The 5,409-nt window shown below is 38.3% G+C and overlaps 1 protein-coding gene across 1 annotated transcript in view; it reads left to right on the top strand.

Annotated features, from left to right (window-relative positions):
• Positions 1-5,409, top strand: part of EXOC5 (exocyst complex component 5) — a 57,337-nt gene that overhangs the window by 269 nt on the left and 51,659 nt on the right. The gene's annotated exons all lie outside the window — the stretch shown is intronic.

Below are 5,409 nucleotides of genomic sequence, written 5' to 3'. Positions count from 1 at the left end.
GTGAGTCCCGGCGGCTCTTGGGAGAGTGGCAGGCCGGGGGTGCGGGCAGCGAGGTGGGCGGGCGGCGGAGCGGACACAGTCCAGAGAGGAAAGGTGCGAAAGGCGAGGGGTGGGGTGGCGGCTCCGGCGGCGGCGCGGGCGGAGCGTGAAATGGGGGAGGGGTGGCTTGGGGACCCGGGTGGGGAGATGGGCAGGGAAGGGAACCTGGAGTCCGAAAGGAGGAGGGTTGGTTTTGTCCGCAGGGCTGGAGGGGAGTCTCGGAGCTTTAGGGGTTGGAAGATGTACTCGGGATGAGAAGTGGGAAAGGCTGACTCAGGGCGCGGAGAGAGGAGCCAGCAGCCCCAGGTTGGGCGAACCCCGTCTTGTCGCTTGGATCCTCGCGTAATATTCTAAGGGGACCACCTGAGATTGAGACGACTGGGGGCTTCTTGCTGTTGAGTAATTAAAATTATTCCGTTAGTAAACGTTACAAGTGGCACTCAGGTGCCTGTCAGTTTTCCTTTACATTCGTAAAGGCCGAAGTGTGTTTTAGGACAATAAAGGCCTACTTAGCGCTTCAGACTGAAGGGGGAGGCGAAACTGGAAATTAACATTTATGTTCGGGTCTCAAGGAATTTAAATGTATATTAAAACCACCTAACGGCAAGCTAGAGAATCCTTAGCGCCTGAGACAATGAATATTCAAACTTGTTTCCTTGAGCGTTTTCACTCTCTAAAACTTAAAATTTAATTTAGTAAAATTCAATGTAAGAAGAAGCTGTGATGTTTGAGATAAATAGGACAGTTCTAACTGAACCACCAAACAATGAAATATATGAAAGATCTCTTTTTGTGAAAGAAATGAAAACAGAGAGGTGAAGAAAAAGGAAGCAAAGACCCTTTTTGTGTGTGCTTGTGTTTCAAATTGAATAGCAAAAGTGAGAAGACTACGGTTGACAATAGAGAATTTCTCCACAAGTAAAGATTGGATTCTTTTTCTGCTTAAGAGTCACCAGTTTTTTTTGGCTTAAAATTTGAATGCCACAGTTTTTACAACAATTGGGAACTTTTCATTTATTACTGTTACTGTATTTTGGGTTCCCGTCAGCTCTTGGATAGATAATGCTTTTGTTGAGAGGAGTAGCATATACCATTGTTATAGTAACTAATAAGTAGTAATTTGTGAGTGAAGGATTATAATTACAAGAAAGAATTTGGAAATATTAATTGTATGCTCTCAGATGTGGTGTTGGGAGGTATACTGCATTAACTTTTTCTAATTCCAAAATTGTCCCATCTGTTTATTGATTGGTGCAGGAGCAGGGAGACACTCTTTTGTTAAAAGCTTTTACTGTGTGTTTCTGGGCAAGACACTACATAGTTCTGTAATTCCTTGTTTTATCTTTCAGATCTTATAATGGTAGAAAACTGTTTATGAAGTTCAGATCTTTAATTTGCTAAATGAAATACGTGACTAGCCAGCTATTAATAGAAAACTGAATATTTTCTTACACTGGTCATAAGGCATTAACCTGTGACTTAATAAATCCTGCTTGACATTCCCAGCTGTATCTCAGACTATATTATGTCTGTTTTTCTTTAAATGTTTGACCACATGAGTCCACCTAACTTTATTGAAATTTGATTTCTGCCCCCCCCCCCAACCCCCCCCCCCCGCTTCTCCCCAGGGTAAAGGGGAGGAGATAAATACATATACATACATATACATATGTATATATACATATATATTTTGTTTATTTTATTATTTTTTTAAGAAATAAATATATATTTGCTTTCTAGGGTCATGCTATCTAATAAAGTAGTTGAACCAAATTAGGGTTTAACTTAGCTGAGTGGCTTGTTATTATGTATAGCTGGTAGTATTCACTTAACTGATCAGGGATGAGAGACAGACCAGTCCTGTGGCCAAAGGGTTTACAGGGCGACCTTAAACATGCTTATAGATCTTAATTCATGTGACCTTCTCTTGTTGCTTCATCAAAATTAAAAGCCTATTATGGTAAAAGTTATAATTAAATGTTAATAGTTACAATTAAGAAGTGTATTTATCTTTTCAACCTAGACTCTATTCTTGGATTAGGTTTCATCCCTAAGTGAAAAGTTGGTCTTTGCTTTAGAGTGAGGAGGAAAACAAAAAACAAACCTCAGTCATCGCTGCCATTTCCTGTTGTTACTACCGTAGGATCTAGATTGTAGGACATGTCAGGGAGTGTCTTTTTCTCTTCCCTTTCTTAGTCACAGTTGGAGAACTGTAGGAAACAGAGGTCAGGATGTAGTCAGGATATTTTGTTTTTATACATCCTGGTTTTAATGCATGATTAAGTTGAATTCTGCTTTCATTTACTCTTTGAAAAAAGAGGTTAAATCAATACAAAATTATGCTTCGAATCCATGAAATTTCATAAGTGTTGACTCTACTTCTTTTAAAATCTTATTGTTGATCCTATGAGACTTCCTTTTATAACATAAACCTCCTTATACAACAAAATCAAACTCCAGGATATTTCTTCAGTTGGCAGAAATGCTTTAGTAATAGATGATTCAGTTACTTTGATAGTGTATATCCTGGAAATTGACAAGAGTACCTTCATAGTTTCAGCCGTTGTTGACAAATTTTCTGAAAGGTTCTATCTCCAGTGATTCTGAATGATTACCTCAGGATGGACGTTGTAAACAGGCATTCCTATGTGGTTTAGATTATTTTCCCTGCATCTAAAAAGTAGTAAATTCTTCTGTTGTCAAAAGTATTCCTCTCTTCTCTTACTGCACTACTAAGGACATTGTACTCCCCTCTCACTTGCTATTTTTCTCTCCTGTCATTCTTGGAGTCTTCTTTTTGGGTAGGCTGCCTTTATGGTAGAGTTCTTTGTTAACCACGGTCAATTAGCCATTCATTCAACAAATATTTGTTGAATACCTATTAAGTTCAAGATAAGGTGCCAAGATTAATGAGACTGCATGTCTCAAAGGCATGCCATAGAAATAGTAATACCATGAAATGTGCTGCAAAAAACCCAGAATGGTTTAGAGGCCAAATAAGTTTTGGAAATGGGCATACTTTGTTAGAGAGTTACAACATACCTTAGTGTATTAAAGGTTCTGAGAAGTTTATTTCCCAAACTAGTTGACCATGAGACTGTTGTATTTTCTACTGCTGGTTAATTTTGTGAATTCCATGAAATGTACTTTGGACAATGTTGCGTTACGTATAGAACCTGCCCTTATTATTAAATATGGGGAAAGAATAAAGATATATAACTGTGTACACTTGAAATAAAGTTATAAATGGTGTCAAAGATAAAGTACTATAGGAGTTGAGAGAATGGGAAGATTACCTCTAGAAGTGGGAAAGGATTAGGAAGTGGTATTTGAATGATCTATTAAGGATCTGTTAGATTTGAGTTTGTGCAACTGGGGGGAGGGACTTTTGAATAAAGCAGACAATAAAATCCAAGATACAAAGGGAAGTAAGTGTAGATCCTTGAGGCAAGGGAAGAGTTCCACTTTGGTTGGAATATAGCATGCATGAAGAAGAGGAATTCCATGTAAGATAAATTGGGGTTTAATTGTGGAGGTCCGAAATGCCAGGTTTAGGAATTTAAGTGTTTTCTTTCCTGTAAATGTAGGCGCCTTGATAATCGTATTTGAGGTCAGGTAATTTGACTATGGTAACAACGGTTGTTTGACCTCCAGATTAGAATTTAAATAGCCAAGAACACATTTTTGCACACAAATACATTTATGTTTCTTGGATTTTCAAACTAAGTTACAGAAGTATTTAAACAGTTACTGAAAAGAGATCTCTCTTGTTCAATTAACTAGCTAAATATATATTAATGAACATGAGATATATGAGTGAGGACCACCCCATTTCCTTTTAGTTGCTGAAATTCTACTTGTTTTAGCCATATTAGCTGTTAGATAATTGTGTGTGGAACCTGGCTACCAGTTAATTAATTATAATGTATTTGAGAAAATGCGTTCATTCAGCAAACGTTTATTGAGTACTAGGGCAGAAGTCATCTGAAGTACTTAAAAGAGATGGTTTAAGTTAAAAACCTAGTTGGGGGAGTGAAAGGAAAAGAACTGTGTTCTCTCAGCACTACCACTAGTCTCAGTACTTCATTTCAGACACCAGATGTGTGGGGATTTTAAGAGAATAGGTCAGGGAGAAAAAGCCTTCAAAGGAGACTAGTAGGAAATAATTCTTAGGGTAGGAGATTACAGTAGGAGAGAATTATAAAAAGGCATTGTGGAAGGTTGTGTTTTTCAGGATGGCTACAGATCTGCTATCCTATAATATGATGTTGACATTCCTCCCATAGAGAGGTAGGGCCCATGCTCCCTTCTTGAATAAGGGAGAATAGGCAGGCCTATAACTGTATCACAAGTGTTGCTTATGTGATTTCCAAGGTTAGGTCATAAAAGGCAATATGCTTGACCTTCTTTTGATTCTCCCTCTTAGAACCCAGCAGCTATGCTTCATAGTCCATAGAAGAATCCAGGCTTTCAGCTGACTGAACTCAGCCTACAGTCAACATCAACTTGTTAGCTTGAAAGTAGGTCTTCTGGCCCCAAGTTGAACTGCTTCAGCAGATGTGACATGGAACAGAGATGAGATTTCCCTGCTGAGCCCTTCCCAAATAGCAGAATTGTAAACAAAGTAATCATCATTCTTATTTAAAACCACTGATTTATTGGAGTGGTTATTATGTAGCAATAAATGATTGGAACAGGCGCTGATCAACTCCTTATCTACACCAAGATTTAGTAGGCTTCTACCACTCTCATTAGAATGGTGGAGGTTGAGGCGGTTGCTTGAAGAGTAATGGGTTTACATTTTAAGTATTTTGTAGTCTGAATTCTCTAGTCAAACCAACCTGGCAGTGAACTTTTGAAATGAGCAAGTCTTTAAGTTGGGGATCATTTGTTGACTGTGTGTGTGTAATTAGTGTAAAATACTGAGTCCCTGGTGTGCTCAGGAGTTGAGTGGTACATAGTTTAAAAGTTTATATATAAAAGATATTTTAAAAATTTGTGCTAACTTTTCTGATGCTATTTTCTTTTCTTGGAATTGAAATATGAAAACAGTAATAACAGAATGTAGTTAACTTTATCATGTGTATAGTATACATCTTTGCTTACTAAGGATATAATGAATCAAAAAAGTGAATGATTCCAGGGTGCCTGGGCTTCCAACTCTTGACTTCAGCTAGGGTGGTGGGCTCTGTGCTTAGCAGGGAGTCTGCTTGGGATTCTTGCTCTCCCTCTCCCTTTGCCCCCCCCCTCACTTGTGCTCTCTTTCTAAAATGAATAAATCTATAATAATTTTTTTTTTAAGTGAGCGATTCTTTGGATCCATTTGCTTAATTTGATCCCGGAGGCATTCGTTAAGTGTGTGTAAATATA

This window comes from Ursus arctos, unplaced genomic scaffold (genome assembly GCF_023065955.2).
Source record: "Ursus arctos isolate Adak ecotype North America unplaced genomic scaffold, UrsArc2.0 scaffold_25, whole genome shotgun sequence".
NCBI lineage: Eukaryota > Metazoa > Chordata > Mammalia > Carnivora > Ursidae > Ursus > Ursus arctos.
The sequence above is the reverse complement of the archived record's forward strand: the minus strand, read 5'-3'. Positions and strand labels throughout refer to the sequence as shown.